This window comes from Camelus ferus, chromosome 3, assembly GCF_009834535.1.
Source record: "Camelus ferus isolate YT-003-E chromosome 3, BCGSAC_Cfer_1.0, whole genome shotgun sequence".
Taxonomy (NCBI): Eukaryota; Metazoa; Chordata; class Mammalia; order Artiodactyla; family Camelidae; genus Camelus; species Camelus ferus.
The window spans coordinates 109910664-109930575 of record NC_045698.1 but is presented as its reverse complement, the minus strand read 5'-3'; the positions used below and the strand labels follow the sequence as shown (position 1 = coordinate 109930575).

Here is a 19912-nt window from a genome sequence, read left to right as displayed (position 1 = left end):
TCTATTTATGCCATTTTTTAAACAGCATTTTCTCATTTCATGTCTATCTCACATTTTAGTAATTCTTGCAAAATTTCAAAATTTTTCATTATTATTCTATTTGTTATAGTGATCTGTTATCTACAATCTTTGATGTTACCACTATGACTCACTGAAGATTTTAACAATGGTTAGCATTTTTTTTAGCAATAAAGTATTTTTAGGAAATGTAATTCTACTGCACACTTAATAGACTATATCATAAACATAATTTTATACATACAAGCAAACCAAAAAATTTCTGTGACTCTCTTTATAGTGATACTCATTTTATCGCAGTGGTCCATAACCAAACCCACAGTATCTCTGAGGTAAGCCTGTATACTATAAAGCTACAGTAATCAAAACAGTATGGTACAGGCACAAAGTCAGAGACATAGATTAATGAAACAGAACTGAGAGCACAGAAATCAACCCACACTTACACTCTCAGTTAATCTACCACAAAGGAGGCAAGCATAGACAAAGGGGAAAAGACAGTCTCTTCAATAAATAATGGGAAAACTGGACAGCTACATGCAAAAGAATCAAACTGGACTGCTTTCTCATGCCATATATGAAAATAAACTCATGTAAGACCTGAAACCATAAAATTCCTTGAAGAAAACATAGGCAGTACACTGTTTGACATCAGTCCTACCAATACTTTTCTGATCTGTTTCCTCAAATAAGAGGAAAAAAGCAAAAATAAACAAATGGGATATAATCAAGCTAAGAAGGTTTTGCACAGGGAAGGAAAATATCAACAAAACAAAAAGCCCGCCTACTGAATATGAGAAGACACTGTAAGCAATATATCCAATAAGGGGCTAATATACAAAATATACAAAGAACTCATAAAACTTAACATCAAAAAAAAACAAAACCTCATTAAAAAATGGGCAGAGGACCTGAATAGACATTTTTCCAAAGAAAACATACAGATGGACAACAGACACTTAAAAGATGCTCAACATCACTAATCATCAGAGAAATGCAAATCAAAACCACAATGAGATACCACCTCACACCTGTCAGAACTGCTACATCAAAAAGACAACAAATAAATGTTGGCGAGGATGTCAAGGAAAAGGCACCCTTGTGCACTATTTTTGGGATTGTAAAGTGGTGCAGCCACTACAGAAAACAGTATAGAGGTTCCCCCCAAAAATTAAAATAGTACTTACTGCCTTATGATCCAGCAATTTCACTTACAGGTATTGACCTAAAAAAACAAAACAAAACAAAACACTAACTTGAAAAGATATATGCATATGAATGTTCACTGTAACATGATTTACAATAGTCAAGCTATGGAAGCAACCTTAGTGTCCATCAATAGATGAATGAATAAAGAACATGTGGTATATACATACAATGGAATATTACTGAGATATTTTAAAAAATTATCTTGCAATTTGCAATGACCTGGGTGGATATAGAGGGTTTTATGCTAAGTAAATAAATCAGAGAAAGACAAATACTGTATGATCTCACTTATATGTGGAATGTAAAAAACAAAACAAATCAACATAACAAAACAAAAACAGACGTACAGATACAGAGAGCATACATGGTGGTTGCCATAGGGAAGGGGGTACGGGGCAAAACAGAGAAAAGGAAATGAGATACAAACCTCCAGTTATAAAATAAATAAACCACAGGGATCTTAAACACAGCATAAGGAATACGATCAATATTGTCATAGCTTTGTATGGGCACAGATTGTTACTAGACTTAAGGTGATCATTTCATAGTATACGCAAATGTCAAATCACTACATAGCACACCTGAAACTAACATAATATTGTATGTCAACAATATCTCAAAAAATAAAGAAAGCAGAAAATAACAACAAAAATAAGTGAATAAATTGGTTCCAGATAGTCCATTGGGTTCATTTTCAAATTTACTAAATTATCTCCAACAATCTCTTTTTCCTTGCAAACAGCTTCAATTTTGTATTATATGTCTTTAAACATAATCAGCCATGTTGTTTTCTGATTTGTCTCTGTTTGCACCTGCCTGAAATTTTGATAGACTTACTTCTCTCTCTGCTGATTTTTATTCACTGAGCCTAATCTTCTCTTTGTGCCTGGATCTTTGAGTATACTGAACATGGTATTTGAAAATTTGTTTTTCTCTGCCATGTACCTGGGGACCACTATGAGTCCAGGAACATCTTTAAACAAGTTCAAGATTTGAAACTTCCTGGAAGACTCAGAAGATTCATCCCCTGACTTTAACTCCTCAAAAGAGCTTTCCCAATTCTTGTTCTCTTTCCCACAGTGGCCAGAGCCTTTGGAAGCTGCAGCTGAATATGGTCAGAGGATTGGTTAGAGCCCCACTCTGTAAGTGCCCTGGATTTTTATGTCCACTGGATCTCAAATAGTGATCAAATAACCTCCCTGAGGGAGCACCGTAAGTAAATGTTAGAACCAAGACTAGAACCCGAGTCTTTTGCCTTCACCTAATGCCACTTCTGATCTTCACAATCAGTGACTGGTAACATTGGACAGTGATGATGGTAGCATTGCTCTCTCTTTCCCTTCTCCCATAATACAACCTCCAGGGAAACGTTTTACTTAGCACTGTTAAGTTACGTAAGAGGCGAGATGCTCTAAAAGAGCAACCTACAGATGCTGAAGGCAGAAGCATTGCCTTTTACTCTATGGACTTTCAATGGTCAGAAGCAAATCCTTCAACTTGGGTAACTCAAGAGGTAATAGCTGACCAGTGGGAGAACCACCATGTACCTCTTGAGTTAGTGCTGCCTCTGGTGCAAAAATTTAACGGCACCATCTATAAAAATAACAGGGTATTTTTTCATGGCACATGTCAGGGAAGCATCTGATTGATACACTGCATTGTTTTCAATCACAGTTTTATGAGACCCACATTAAATATTGAAAACTGAGCTATATATTTAGAACTGTAATTAGTCTGAAGCAGCCTCTGTGCCTTATCCCCTGTTAAAGTTTGAAAGTAAACCAAGGATGATGAATATTTAATGTACTGTACCTCATTGTCATCCGATAATAAGATTTGTTATAGGGTTATAAAATGTTATGTTAGATTCTTACAGCACATCATTAATATTATAAAATGTAGCTGGGTTCCCAGGCAGAGCTGCCTGACAGAAAAACAATAGAAGGATAAGTGATATCAACCATTTCCTCTAGGGGCTTAGAAGACAAGCAGCCAAAAGATGAGAAGATGTATTTGTGAAGCATTAAAGAGGAAAGAAGAAAGAAGACAGTGAGAGAAGTAAAAGAGAAGGGAAGGGGCAGGGGAGGGAGAGGCAAGAAAGTAGGGAAGATAGCAGAGGTAGAGAGTGGCTAGGTGTGGGCAGGATCCAAGGATCAGATGGAAGCGGGGATGGAAAGAATGATAAAGGCCTTTCCCACATGTAGAGGCTTCTAAATTCCTTCGAATGGGATCAGAATCTGCAGCCTCTAAACTATGCCACTGGCACAGGACTATTGTGAGCTAAGGCATCTGAGAGAGAGCAGATTAGGAAGTTCTCTCTGCCTTCTCCTACATCTGCCTGAAAGCAGGGCATAAATTCCCCTTGTGAAGGTGTCCCCCTTCTCCCATACCAGGAAGAGAAGAACAAAGACAGAGATGGCCCTGAGACGAGAACCTTACCAACTAATCCTCTCTGTCATTAACTTCCCACAGATTTCCTAGTCATCTTCCCACAATTTATCACTCCTAACACCCCAAACCTCCTTTCCTTTGTCTTGTCACATCTCCCTTTGTTAAAATGGTAAATAAGTCTAACCACTTCTTTGGGTTTTGCCTCTTTTCTGTGAAGCCCCCATGCACGTAAAATTTAAAATATTTACGTCAATAAAAATGTGTATGTCTTTTGTCCTGCTCGTCTTTCTTTTATCAGTTAAATTGGTAGACTCCAATCACAAACCTCAAACGGGAAAGTTTTTCCTCCCCTATACCTCACAGTCAAAAATTTCCACAGCCCTAGGGATCTCGTGAGGCCATTGATTTGATCTTATGCATTCTCTGAAAGAATCCAAAGGCCCTCCAGAAAAATTGCTGCTGTCTACCAAGTAAACACTGGAAATAAAATAAATATCACTTGGCAATAGTAATAGTAAACCAAGAAGAGAGTTTAGACATTGTTGTTTACTTATGGTCCATTCTTATAATTCACAGAAACAGGGCAAGGAGTTAGAAGAGGTATCAAAATCTAATTTAGGGCCACAGGTTTAGAAACCCGTTAGCATAAGAAGGGACCTGGGCCATCGCAAGAGCATATGGCAGTTAGGAGCATGTCTATAAGATAGATAAAATCGTATCTGATTTCTACCATGCACTAGCTGTATGACCATAGACTTTCTGGGCATCACTGTCTTCAACAATATGGTTTCTGGTTAATAATAACAAAATAATGCAAGTCATGTATTTAGCACAATGATTATGTATTTTAAATACCAATAAGCATGGACAAGGATGTTACAGTGATGGGGGAAGAAGAGGAGAAATCACTCAATTTTTTACAGTAAGACAACTGAAGGCCAAGATGGTAAGACAGCTTGTCAGAGATCATATAGGCTGCTGGTGCTGAAATCGAAGGCAGAACCAAACATCTTTTACATTTTAAATACAGCTGACCCTTGAACAACGCGGGAGTTAGGGGCACCAACCCCGACCCAGTTGAAAATCTGCATGTAAGTTTAGAGTTGACCCTCCGTGTCCGTGGTTCCACATCTGTGAATTCTACCAAATACCACACAGTACTGCAGTGCATATTTAGTGAAAAAGAAAAACTGTATATAAGTGGATGCCTGTAGTTGAAACTCACGTTGTTCAAAGGTCAACTGTAATGGTATTGTAAGGGTGCAAAATCTGCCACCCCAAAATGTGTCTGTTTAGCATGAGCATCATTTTAGGCTGGTTGTTTTCAAGAAACAAAAAGCTCCAGAAGAGCTTTTACCGCCTTCCCTTTAATTGCCTAGAATAATTTAGATAAGAGGATCTATCCGAGGAAGAGGGCTATCATCAGAGCTAACCAGAAGACTCTGAGCTAGGTGTGGCAGACTGGGGGGAACGTAGCAAGGCTGGTTTGATCCTAGTCCTCTCTGTGTCCCATTGTTTCTTCATAGTCCTCCAAACATCTGTTTACCAAATGTTTGTTTTTACCATCTTCCTCCCCTTCGAAGTCCCAAGCCCCCTCTCCTTCTCTCAAATAACATATAAATCTCAGGTGCCTAGCTTCTCCTTGAGCTACATTTTTCATAGGAGGCCCCCTACCTACCTAATTAAATCTAATTTTCTTCTGTTAATCTGTCTCATGTCAGTTTCATTCTTAGACCAGCCAGAAGCACCTAGAAGGGTAGAAACAACGTTTTTCCTTCTCCAAGAGTTTATAGCTCTTAGTATGTTTCCATTCCAGCATTAAGTACCTTGGGATCAATACAAAGAGAAATATAAAACATGATCTTTAACACCAAGGAATAAAATGTATCTATCGAACACCAAGAGATTAATATAAGATTTAAGCCGTGAATTACATTTATGTGATGAGACATATTAAAGAAATTAAATGTCTCCAAAAAGTTTATGAGACTGAAGGGAAAATCTTATAAAATGGCAAAACAATAAATAAAATTTTATGTAGACATATAAAGAGAAAAAGAAACAAGATCAGAATAAAATATACCAAAATGAGGACAGATTTTCCTCTAAGCAGTTTTCTTCTTTTTCATACTTTTTCTATACTTTCCAAATTTTCTACACAGGTACATACTATTTTTTAGAATTTTCAGGAAGACAAATTTTCCCTTGCTTAAGAAACAACACATACATTGGGAAAAGCCTCCATTTACAACAGTAACTACACCATATGTGAATATACCTAGAAACAGAAATTTATAGGAGGTTACAAGACCTATACGAAGAAAACTAACTAACCCCTAGTATATTATTATACTGTATTCATCCCAATAAGATTTTTCTATAACTTGGCAAAGTTCTTTGAAATTTTTTCTGGAAGAATATAAAAACTGTAATAGCTAGAAAAAATAATTTAAGAATTTAAAAAGAGAGAGAACTTCAGTCTTCTGATTGATTGGGCTGAAATAGATTGACAAAGCCCAGTACTGGCATTTTTGGTGTGTATATAAATTAATGCTACCTTTCTGGAAGATACTTTGGCAATATGCATGAAAATTTCAAAGGAATGTGCTCTGTGACCTTGTGATTCTTAATGTCAGTAATTTACAGGATGAATCAGACAAGTATACAGAGAGGTTCAGAGAAACATAATTTTGTTCCTATAGAGTGAACTGAAAACCTAAACAACCTAAAATATCACCATATAATACTTGCTAAATAAATTATAGTTCAACTATAGAAAAAAATTGTATATAGCCACTGAAAATGCTATAGATCTAAACTGATGGCATCTCATTAAGCAAAAGGAGAGATTACAAGACAACACGTGTAATATAACAACACATACAAAATTACAAGCACACAGAGAAATATTTAGAGAAGGGGTCATTTAAGGATACTGAGGTTTGGATTTTTCTTTTCAGTTTTTTGTTTATATTTTATTCTATTCATTTTTGACCCCAATATGTTTGAATGATTTTCATAGTCAGAGAAAAAAAAAAACCATTAGGACCATTTCATGCTAGAAAAAAATGAGTGGAGAGAAGAAAGAAAGACAGTAGAGTGGGTCAGTGTAATCCAGGAAGAAAAGATGAGTAACATCTTCATTTTAGGGATTGACGTCAATCTCCTCCCTTGTCACAATTTTCATGAGAGTCCAAGGAGTTAGAAAGATGAGTAGTCTGCAGATGTTTTTTCCCTTCCCCTTGAACCAGTAGCAATGATAATGAACAGGAAAATGACCAAAGAGAAGAACAAATATGTTATTCAGCTCTGGGAAAGATGTGGGTAGTCTCCGCAGGGCCCCAAGGGAAAGAGAAAGGAGAGAATATGCATCTAAAGGAGACAGATTTGGGTCTGGTTTGAGAAAGAACACTCCAACTGTGACAGCAAGCTCAGAATCCCTAGGGATCTTTAAGGAGCCTGGGACCACTCCTCATCAAAGGCAGTTTATAGGAATGGGACTCACCAGAGCAGTCACTGAACTAGATGACCTTCAAGTTCCATTCCAACCCCAAATCGGCTCTATGTCCCCACTGCATATCAAAAGAAATAGTTCTCTATGTCCTGACCTGGAAAGATGTTCATAGAAGATTCCAGAAGGGCAGTGACTTGAAAGCAATTCCTTTACTCTTTATCTCAATTCAAATCTTTCTGTCTCGTTTCAATCAAAACCTAGGACTTCTGGGGAATGAGTGAAAATGTGTGGGAGTTCTGGGGACGAGAACCAGGGAGGGGCTTGCTTTCCCATGGACTGGGGATGCATATGGAGACCACTGCCAGAAAGCCTAGAGCAAGGTTCCCTCCCTCAAAATGTGGACTTTGGGAATGTTTGGCCTGAAGAGACCAGTGGATCCAGGAGACAGATCAACAGAGGCCCCAGTGTGTAGCAGATCCCCCAGGTCCCTGTCAGGGAGAGGGAAATTCCCCTTACCCATCCTGAGTTCTTTGACTGGTCTAATAATTAAATTGACACAAGATAAACAGGATTTTTAAAAAAGTGAATTCATGTGCACAGAGATCTCATATATATAGAACCTAAGAAGTAGCTAAAGCAGGAAGCTTCTACACTTTTTAGACAAAGAAACAATACCTTGGTAAGGAATTGACAGGACAAAGAAACTTAGGCTTTGGGTGCTTAATTAGTGAAGTATTTCAGCAGCGTTTGGGCTTGGAGCAGTAAATTACAGAAGTAATGAGGTTGGCTTATACTGGTTTCGCCCCTGAATTCTATGTCTCTGGAGATAGAGGTGTCCTACTTACAGGTGCAGGGAGGGCATTTTTCACATAGGAGGGTTATTTCCTGCTTTCAGAGAGACAGAGAGGAGGGTCAGAGTGTCCCTCTCGCATCAGCCTTTTCTTAAGTAACTTTAATTCAAAATAATCAATATGTTACTTCAGCATACGTTGGGGGTGGCCCTCCATGAGCCCCCAAATCCCCAAATGTCTAGAAGGAGTTTTAAAAGGTAAGTAAAGTAATCCTATCCTTCAGATTGGTAAAGTTCAAGAGACAGAGGAGCAGGGAGATTTACTTCAAATAAATGACACCTTGAGGGGGCAGAACAGCCCACAGGAGGAAGAGCTATCAAAACAAAGGGAACACAGAACCAGCCTTTGAGGGATTCTAGAAAAGACAGATAACAATTTGAAAGAAAAAGAAAGTTTAGGAACCTCTACATACACTCTCCCCCACTTCCTACCCACTACCTTGGCCCAAAGAACTCTCCAGAGGTAAAACATAAGGTTTCCAAATAAATTGTTTAGTAGATGAATTTAGGGAGAGAATGTTCATGGTTACTGTCTAAACCTGACTGAGTGACCTGAAAAAAAAAATCTGAGTCCTAAGAAATACATAAAAAGATTAAAAATCACGAAGGGAAAAAAGCCAATAATAAACTGGAAGGTGTAAATGAGAGATTTCACTTACAAAGAAAGGGAGGTCCAGAAGTGAGGCAAAAGACAGAAATCTATAAATTCAACACATTCCCAACTGAAATGGCAACAGGGTTTTGGTAGAAATTAAAAAGCTGATTCTAAAATTTATAGAGAAATGCAAACACTTTAGAATAATCAATGCAAATTTTAATAAGATCCAATGTGGAAGACCTCCACTCTGATTTCAAGACTTGTGTGGCAGTAAGTGGAGAACACCCAAATGGGAACGAGCAAAGTCTATTTATTCAGAGCTTGCAAAGGAGGCAACCACCACCACTTGCGTTTGGCAGAAACTCAAAGGCAGGCGAAAGAGTTGGAAAGCTTCATAGGAGAAGAAAGGGAAGGCTTTAGGTATGCCCTAATTGGAGACTGCTGGCGTGGGGAATCTGGAAGTGGGTATTTTTTGACAAAAGTGCTCACTTAAGGCAATTCAATGGGGAAATGATAAATTTTTCAACAATAGATACTGGAACAAATGAATACCTATTTAGAAACAAAAATCAGCCATTATCTGACATCATAAAAAATAATTAACTTGAGACAGATTGTAGAACTAAAGGCAGAAGCTAAAACTGTTCTAAAAATGTACACTGAAGGAAACTTGTCCCTTTCAGTTAGGTAAAGTTTTCCCAAATAAAACATAAAATGCACAATCTATAAAAAGAAAAATTGGTACACTGGGTGGGAGGGGAGGGCCCAGGGCCGGGTACCCCAAAATATGCCTCAATGGCATATTTATTACTTTGAATTAAAGTTACTTACACAGCTGATGCAAGAGGGACGACACTCTGGCCCTCCCCTCCGTCTCCCGGAAAGCAGGAACTAAATCTTCCCTCTGAAAGGTGCCTTTCTTTCTACTTGGGAGGTGGAGAGACATTCTTATCACCAGAGACAGGGAATTCAGGACCTAGAAGCCGGTGTAAACCAAACTTATTTCTTTACTAACTTACTACCCAAGCCCAAACTGCTTAAATTTCTTAAGTTTCTCTGTCCTGTCAATTCCTCACAAATTTATTGTTTCTTTGTGTAAAAAGGTATAAAAGCTGCTTGCTTTTGGTCTGAGCATCATTTTATGACCTCCCGCTTCTCTCTCGGTTTTCCTCCTGTTAATCTGTCTTGGCTATTTTATAATTAGCCCGTCCACAAGAAGTCAAGAGGGAATGTGAGGTAAATTTCCCCCTCCTTGGCATAGGCTTTTATTACAATTACAAACTTTTGTTCTTGGAAATTCACCATTAAGAAAACAAAAAGTTGAATAGATAAAAGATTATACTGTATAGCACAGGGAAATATATACAAGATCCTGTGGTAGCTCACAGAGGAAAAAATGTAGTAAAGAATATATGTATGTTCATGTATAACTGAAAAATCGTGCTCTACATTGGAATTTGACACAATATTGTAAAATGACTATAACTTAATAAAAAGATGTTAAATTGAAAATAAAAGTCAAGGAGGAAGGTATAGCTCAAGTAGTAGAGCGCATGCTTAGCATGCACAAGGTCCTGGGTTCAATCCCCAGTACCTCCTCTAAAAATAAATAAACCTAATTACCCCCAAAAATAAAAATAATTAAATAATACAATAATAAATAAATAAAAATATTTTTTAGAAAGAAAACACAAAGTCAGCCTACAGAATAAAGAATATATTCTTCACACATACAACAGGCAAAAGAATTGTAACAAGAATATAGAAAGAGCTTTTAGGCTATGATAACATAACAAACAACCCAAAAATATATGGACAAAAGGTGTCAACAAATTTCCAAAAGAATATATACTGACAGCCAAAATGCACATGAAAAGAAGCTTAACATCACTGATCATGAAGGAAATGCAAATTAAAATCACAGTGAGCTAGCACTACATGACCATTATAGTAACTAAGATGAAAAAGTCTGACAGTAACAACTGCTGATGAGGATGTGGGACAAACAACATCCTCATAATGGCCAGCAGGAAGGGAAAAGGGTACCACCGCTTGGGTTACCACTTTGACAGTCTCTTTAACAAGTTAAAAACAAGCCTACTACACAATCCAGCCAGTCCACCCCTAGCTATTGACCTAAGAGAATTGAAAATGTGTTCACCCAAAACATTATACATAAATCTTCAGAGCCAATTTACTTGTCACTGCTAAAAACTGGAGACAACCAAAATGTCTTTTACAAATGAAAAAGATAAATAAAATGTGGTTTTCCCATCCAATGGAACATTCCTCAACAATAAACAGTAACAAACAAGTGACACAAGTAACAACATGAATGAATCTCAAACTTATTTTTCTGCATGAAAGATTTTAAAAAGAGTACATAGTCTATCAGTTCATTTATATAAAATTTCATTTATATACAATTCTAGTGACAGAAAGCAGATCAGTGACTGCTTGTGGATGAAAATGGAGAGAAAGATGATTCCAAAGGAAGAAAACTTTTGAGAGTGATGGAATTTGTCAGTATCTTGATTGTGGTGGTGGTGGTAGTGATGGTGATAATGTATCTGTCAAACCTCATGAAACTGGACATTTTTTAAATGTGCAGTTTACATTGTGTAATACATCTAAAGTTTTAAAACGTGAATAGCAATGGTTTAAGAGATATACAGAGAAACTTACATCATCCCTTGAATGGAAAATTAGTATATATTTTTAATGCTATACAATAATTTGTGCTTTCCACAAAGAAAACATTTTAAATTCCAAAACAATCTATGAAATCAAATAAAACTCATATATTACATAGTCTATAAAATTTGATAAATAATATCAAATATTTACACTATTGATCAAAACTTCTAGTTAACTCTTAGACCAAAAGAAAATTATAAACTGAAAAAATAAACCTTACAGTAAAACTTACAGCACAAATTAAAAACTCTATGAGAAAAAAATGCATATCCTTAATATCTTCATTATTAAAGAAGAAAGATAAAAATAGAGGAACAGAATTCATCTCTGAAAAACTAAAAACAACAAAATAAAACAGGAAGCTGAAATTCACATGAATGAAAGGCTTTGATGAAAGTGAAAACAAAAAAAAATTATAGGAAAAATAAATAAACTCACCTCAGGAAAAAATAAACACATGCACACATACATAAATGATTAGGAATTAAAAGGAAAAGTCAACCAGAGGCAAAGGAGAGAGAAAAAGAATTACAAGAGGAGAAATATTACAGGCAAATATATGGCAATATATTTGAAAACCTGGGGGGAATCGCCAATATAAACTATTACGCTTGATTCAGAAAATAATATACATGAGATGGTAATGTATAACCAATTGATATTTCATCTCAGAGTAGGAAGGATGGATTTTTAGAAAATCATGTTGACATAAGTGCCATCCATTGGGATGAAAAAAATTGAACCCTTAACTTACATAATACTAAGTAAAGATAGAATGGAGTGGGTCGGGGGAGAAAGAAAAATAGAAATCCTGCAAAAAAAAAAAAAAATTCAGTTGCTTCCTGTATAATTTCACGGTAAAGCAGACTGTCTCATCTAAGACTAGAAAATAAGGTGTTTTAAAAACCATAGTTAGCCCTATAAAAGTTTAAATATTTACAGCAAAATATGACAAATTCCAGTCCTGAGGATAGAAAATTTAGTACCTATAATATAAAAATACTCTTTTGAGCTGACAAGAAGGACACTCCTCAAGAGAAAAACAGGTGAGGTTATGAATAGAAATTCACAGAAGGACAAATCCAAATAGCCAACAGAATATAGAAAAGGGCTTAAAATCACTAGCAGTAAGGAAAATGTAAACAAATCCAATAATAAGCTATAATTTTACAGACTTCAGACTAACAAAAGCTGGATAACAACTATTACCAGTGAAGGTGTAGGGAGGCCAAGACCATTCTGGCATGTTGCTGGTAAGATGTGCATTGTTACTGGCTTTGTTGGAATATATTCTGGCAATAATTACTAAAATTAACAAAAATTTACCTAGAAATTCCATTTTGGGAAATTTATTCCATAAAAATGAAAGCCTCAGTATATAAAGACATACAGTTTAAGGATATCTGATGTAACATGGTTTGAAGTGACCAAGAAACAAGACAGAAAAGAACTACTGGATATAAATAATCATCATCAATCAGAGAAGGTCTGAGTCAGCTATAAAAGTTCACGTCATGGAAACAGTGGGCTGCCATGATAAATAATCACAGAACTGCAACAAGATTTCTTTGAGTAACAAAAATGAGATGCAGAGAAGTGTGTATAGTTGAGAATGTGTTTGACTAAAATGAAGAGAAAACCTGATGATCACGCATTCAACAGACGGAGGTTTATTTTAGAAATCCAAGGGTCAGGATTGCTCACACTAATTCAGCCACTCAAAATGCTATCAGGCACCCAGGTTCTTATCTTTCTATGATGCCACCAGGAAGATGCTGGCTTTTGTTCTCACATTTATCCCAGCAAGGATGAATGGAAAAGAATAAAACTGGTAAAAACCAAATTTATCCTATTTATTAGGAACTTAAACTCTCCTAGAAATATTGCAACACACTTCTCTCCTCGGGGACAGCTCATAAGCACTGGGATTCTTGCCTATCCCCTCCCCAGCAGCAGGGACATCTGCTGTGAATTCAAATTTTAAGCTCTCCAGTCTCTATTAGTAGAGAAAAGCTCAGGGAAAGGCGCTTTATAAATTAGAAATCTTATAAAAACATATTATTATATTTGCATAAGATAATCTTATTTTTGTAAATCAATGACAAAAACGCTATATGAATATGCATGTGTGCTTCTGTCTATGATTATATGAGCATGAAGAAAAATATATACATATACGTTTGAGCTTTTATGTGGATTTCCTCAAGACAGGTAATACGGATGGAGAAGGCATAACAAGAAAGAGGCAAATGGAAAAAAACATCATTAACTATAATGTGATCATATATCCATTAAAATAATATATATCAATAATTTAAAATGTTCCCAGCATACCATTATATTCAAAATGGTTATTTCTATCACAGTATGCCATTTTCATTTTTTAGAAAATACGTATGTTTGTGTGTGCCTACCCAATATTGACTGAGCTCTTTTTTTGTGACCTTCACATAGATACCAATGACATATACCTTCTCATCCTCTCAATAAGGTTATGAGATGAGTATTATCTCCACTTTACAGATGTGGGGAATAAGGCTTGGAGGAGTTCAGGTGGCTTTCCAAGATCATCCAACAGAAAGGGAAAGGACACAGGTCACCTTAGTAGTGACTGCCCTTGGGAGTGGGATACAGGTGGGCAGGGCAAGGAGGAACAGAGGGCTCACACAGGCCCCTTTATTGACCTCAGAACATTTTCAGTATTTTACGATTGTGTTTTCGAAACAAGTTAAGATTTTCTTCTAATCTGACCTACATTTCACCCTAAAAGTAAAGCAATTTTGCTTTGCTTTTCCCACCCCTTCCCATATTGGTATTTATTTCCCCCACTTACTTCTCCAGATCATTTTTCTTTGGTTTTCTTTCTGCCTCCTAACACTGTTCAGCCTCCTCAATTTTTCTCTCTCATCTTCAAAGTAAGATAAATGATATCCCCTACCCCCTCCCACACAGATGCACAAATCCTAGGGAGAACAGACACCGAGCTCTCCAGTCGAGCTTACAGAGGGATTACACATGTCAGGCAAGTGCATTCTGATGTGAAACAGATCAGAATGCCAAATTCTAGGGAACTGGACCATCAAGCATCATTTGAGGAAGGTGATCAAGCAGTATGCCTGGGGTACCATCACACCGAATTTACTGCCATACAGGGTAAGAAAGAAATAGAACCAAGGCAGAGAATGAGGATACCTTCAAAGGCCCTGCATTAAACAGGGATTGGAATGCTGCCCTCCAGGGTCAAATCTCACAGCAGTAGGAGAAAATTTTTGACTCAGAGAGAGAAAATCTCTTCAGCCTCTTAAGTCACTAGATCCCTGCCTCCGCTTAGCTCCTGACTTTGAGAATGTTCCAAGCTCCACTTGGAAATGGTGATAGGGAGTGGATTAAGCACAGCTGGGCTTTTATGCTTAAACCTTGAGCATTAATGGCTCAGCAAAGCAAGGTTTTCCCATTAGAGCTACCGTACCTCCAAGTCCGACTATGGATAAGCCCCCAAGTTGAATGCATCTGTAAGAAACATGCACGCGTGTTGGCCATAAGCTGGAGTACACATCTTATGGGATGAGAATCAGGAGTCTAGGAAGACAGCCAAGTTGAGACTGCCTTGGCTAGAAAACCAGTATTTCTCACATATTGCTGGGCTGAAAAGAATAAAAGTTTTCCCAACACCAACTTATCAAATATAGTAACATCAGGACATTTCAGGGAAGAGAGAGAGATCCTTTAAATACAGATGTTTTTTTAAAAAGACTACACACACACACACACACACAGATGTTAATATCCTCAAAAAAATGCTGATATTCTCTATTGCAGGAGAAAAAAGTATTAAATTATTTTTACAGAGCATTTTCAAAAAGTCTGCTCATTAAACGTGAACTCATTATTTTTTGTTGTTCTAATAAATACACAGAGATGTTCTCACCCACAGTGGGCTGGGTTTCAAAACTCTTGTTTACCACTTACAACTTGTTCCAAGATACTGAGTGAAGTTTGACCTTAGGTTGCAACATCCAGCATCCACAATTTTCTTTATAGCTTTTATCTGGAAATTTACCTGAATTCTCAAACGACCATGGGAAGTGAGACCTTGAAAAAAAGCAATACTCCAGGAAAGAGTTACTAAAATAATCTAAAATTATGCTTCTCTAGATGGGAAATTTGCCAGGACTCTCTTAAAGGCTAACATTTCTCCATTGTTACTAAAATGCTCCTAGGAACGAGATTCCAAGATTCAGCAGCAGTTTCCCCGCAGGGTGGCATTACTATGGGGCAAGGGAGGGGAGGGGCTTGAACACAATAAGACAGTTGAAGGCAGTGAGGCAGAGGTAAGTGTAACAAGCACACACTGAGAAGGAGTGAGAAGGAATTTTCTTCTTTTTGGAAGGTAATAACAATGTTAGAAACAGATAAGGCACCCACCATGGGCCAGTCACTCTGTCAAATGCTTTCCTTGTAACACACATGTGAAAACTTGCATTCCTTCCATTTTGAAGATGAGAAAACTGGGCCTTAGACAAGGTACTTGCCCTTGGTCACACAGCTAGAAAGTTAGCAGAGGTGAAATAAAATCTCTCTGCTGTCTGATTCTCAAGTCTTTACTTCTAATCACATGAGAGAAAATGCTGCTTCACATCAGATATTACAGAATGGAAAACTTGTGTAAGGTGTGCACGTGGGTAAGAGAAGAGAGGGGAGATGTGAGGAAGAGGGAGAAGGAGAAAGGCAGGAGAGAGAGGGAGAGAAAACTGGGCTCACCTGTGTAACCACGGCAAGTCACCCAGGCGTGATGCGGACTGTGTTGTTCCTGGTTGGCATCCCTCAGCTGCCGGACTGCTTCAGAACCCTTTTCTTAGTGTATACTCTCCTGTACTCTCCTATATATATAGGAATAGGAGATAGATAGAGATAGAGATAGAGATAGATACAGATATATCTCTATTCCCACAGATAATTCAAAATCTTTGCTAATGAAATGAAACAAGGAAAAGAAGTCTAGCTGAGAGATTCAAGTTGCAGCATATTCAAAGGTGGATTGATTTTCAGTTGTTGATAATTAAACTTTGCCTGGGAGATCTGTCTCCAGAACCCAGACCAAACTTTGTACAACCATGAACATATAGGACTCCGATTCCATTATGACCCACACTCAGTTAATTCTGCCTGAAATAAACAAGACACTAAGCCACTATACCTGCCCATTCAATTCCCAGCACCTCAGCAGGAGTTGTAACAGAGAAACTGTGTCCAGAGGATCATGCAAGATAAACTCTATAGGATCAAGAATTTCCATAAGATAATCCCTCTATCAGTCAGGTCTTTGCTTTATTCTGTTGACAAACAAAAGAATAGCTCTGCCTATTGTAAGCAAAACAGCTTTATTGAGAGGACATAGGGTCACTCAAAGAATTAAAGAAATGACTAAATAGGCCATCTTAGGAAAAAAAAATGGAAGCAGGGATTCAACCAGCAGGATCTGATCAACAGTCAGGGTGACAATAGTGCAAAGCAGCAGCTCCAGTCATCCTTACACACTGGAGTCACTGAACCCAATGTTTAAAGTCCCTGAAATGAGAATCAGTTGAGTTGCTCCTTTGGCTAGGAAGAGCAAGGCAACTTATTGACAGCCCCACCCAGAATCTATTTAAGGGGGAAGAGACAATTATCCAGAGGAAAGCTGGGGAGAGAGTTCCCAAAGGTGGGAGAGGTGTGAAATGGGTGCTAAGAAAAAAAAATCCATTACAGTGTTCCCTCCAGGAAGCCCCAGTGTTGTTGATCTGAGCTGGATTCTTTCATTTACACTCTCCCTCTCTCTCTTTCTCTCTCTCTGGACAGGAAGGGAGGGAGGACATAAGAAGAAAGGAACATTCAGAAAGAAAAATGGCTTTCAACCATTCTGCCTTAAAATAATAAGCTTGTGACACAGGCAATTTTTTAAGACTTTTGAAATGTTTTAATAATAACAAAAGTGTTTGTTTTGGCAACTGAAAACAGCTGTCTTCTAAGAGGATGGATTTTGATGAATGCGGGAGCTCTGTTGGGCTGACACCTTGATATGCAAATCTGGGAGAGGAGATGGGCGCAGGGAGAGTGTAACAGAAGGGAATTTCAAGTGCAGGAAGAGGAGAATGTGGGACTGGAATTCAGAAGATACACTCAGTTAACTGCGAATCCCAGACTACTCAGGACATATATACTGAGGCGGCCGCTTTGGGAAAGCCATTTATGGTCTGTGCACCATGACTGAGCTGAGAGAGGTGCTCAGCAGAGCAAGACTGAAAAGCAAAACAGTGGAGTATCTGTGTGGAGGGCAGTCTATGTGGAACTAGAGAGAGAACAAGATTAATCAAGTAACTGCCTTGGCACCTAGTGGCCTTTCAAGTCCAGTTTATGTCCCTCCTGAAGGATGGTCAAATTTTTAGCCCTTGGGTTCAAAGACATACCCCTCATTCCTTATAATAAATCTCTCTCAAATTGAGCCTGATGGGTTAGTCTCTGGTTTATTGCTATCAACAGTATCCCAGTACAAGACAACTTCAGTTAACATTTGGGATGAAAGTTCAGGGCAGCCCAGGAAGCCCAGTGGAGAATGACAACAGAGTGCATTCTGGATGCCAAGATGGAACATTTGATGCAAGGAAGGAGAGGTCTGGGAGGGAACCCAGATATGAAAGCTTTACCATCAGAAACTGTGGGGCTGGAGATGTGAGCATGGTGGCAGAGGTCATCAGGAAGATGTGACCACTGGTTTGACTTGCAAGCTGGTCCCGGACAACTGGAGGCTTCTCACCCCACTACCTCCGTTCCTGGAATGTGTGCTCCACTTGCCTTCTCCACACTCGAACCTGCCCAAGGACACAGCTTTGAGATAGTCATGTGGTACTGATACCATCTGGACTGTGTACATAACTGAACCCTGTTAATGCCTCTATGTAAACTTTTTTTTAATTGAGGTATAGTTGATTTACAATGTTGTGTTAATTTCTGGTGTACAGCACAGTGATTCAATTATACATATATATATTCCTTTTCATATTCTTTTTCATTATAGGCCACTACAAGGTATTGAATATAGTTTCCTGTGCTATACAGTAGGACCTTGCTGTTCATCTATTTTATATATAGTAGTTAGTATCTACAAATCCCAAACTCTCAATTTATCCTTCCCCAACCCCCTTCCTCCCTGGTAACCATAAGTTTGTTTTCTATGTCTATGAGTCTGTCTTTGTTTTGTAAATAAGTTCATTTGGGCCTCCTTTTTTTTTTTTTTTTTTTTAAAGATTCCACATATAAGTGATATCATATGATATTTGATTTTTCTTTCTGGCTTACTTCATTTAGTATGACAATCTCCAGGTCCATGCATGTTGCTGCAAATGGTATTATTTTGTTATTTTTTATGGCTGAGTAGTAATGCATTATATAAATACACCACGACTTCTTTATCCAGTCATCTGTAAATGAACATTTAGGTTGATTCCATGTCTTTGCTATTGTAAATAGTACTGCTGTGAATATTGGGGTGCATGTACCTTTTTCAATTAGAGCTTCCTCCAGATATATGCCCAGTAGTGGGATTGCTGGATCATATAGTAAGTCTATGTTTAGTTTTTTGAGGAATTGCCATACATTTTCCATAATGGCTGCACCAAACCACATTCCCACCAGCAGTGTAGGGGGGTTCCCTTTTCTCCACAGCCTCTCCAGCATTTGTCATTTGTAGACTTTTTAATGATGGACCTTCTGACTGGTCATTGCTGTTTTGATTTGCATTTCTCTGATAATTAGTGTTACTGAGCATTTTTTTCATGTGCCTATTGGCCATTTGTATGTCTTCATTGAAGAAATGTCTGTTTACATCTTCTGCCCATTTTTGGATTGGGTTTTTTTTTTTTTTGTCATTAAGTTGTATGAACTATTTGTATATTTTGGAAATTAAGCCCTTGTCAGTCACATTATTTGCAAATATTTTCTCCAATTCCATTGATTTTTTTGTTTTGTTTATAATTACCTTTGCTGTGCAAAAGCTTATAAGTTTAACCAAGTCCTATTTGTTAATTTTTGCTTTTATTTCTATTGCCTGGGTAGACTGCCCTAGGAGTCTAAGATTTATGTCAGAGAATGTTTTGCCTATGTTTTCTTCTAGGAGTTTTATGGTATCTTTACTTATGTTTAAGTCTTAAAGCCATTTTGAGTTTATTTTTGTGTATGGTGTGAGGCTGTGTTCTAAGTTCACTGAGTTAAATGCAGCTGTCCAGCTTTCCCAACACCACTTGCTGAAGAGACTCTTTTCTCCATCGTATATTCTTGCCTCCTTTGTCAAAGATTAATTGGCCGTAGGTATGTAGGTTTATTTCTGGGCTCTCTATTCTGATCCACTGATCCATATGTCTGTTTTTGTGTCAATACCATGCTGTTTTGATTACTGTAGCTCTGTAGTATTGTCTAAAGTCTGGGAGGATTACTCCTCCAGCTTTGTTCTTTTTCTTCAGTATTGCCTTGGTAACTCTGGGTCTTTTGTGATTCCATATAAATTTTAGGATTAATTGTTCTAGTTCTGTGAAAAAATGTCATGAGTAAGTTGATAGGGATTGCATTACATTTGTAGTTTGCTTTGGGTACTATGGCCATTTGAACAATATTAATTCTTCCAATCCAAGAGCATAGGATATCTTTCCATTTCTTTAAGTCT

At 37.6% G+C, this 19912-nt stretch overlaps 1 long non-coding RNA gene across 1 annotated transcript; it reads left to right on the top strand.

Annotated features, from left to right (window-relative positions):
• The first annotated feature begins 7723 nt into the window (after window positions 1-7723).
• LOC116662791 lies at window positions 7724-19338 on the top strand. The gene is made up of 3 exons (XR_004318840.1): window positions 7724-7804; window positions 18671-18676; window positions 19328-19338. It is a non-coding gene; the product is annotated as an uncharacterized LOC116662791 (long non-coding RNA).
• Window positions 19339-19912: the final 574 nt, after the last annotated feature.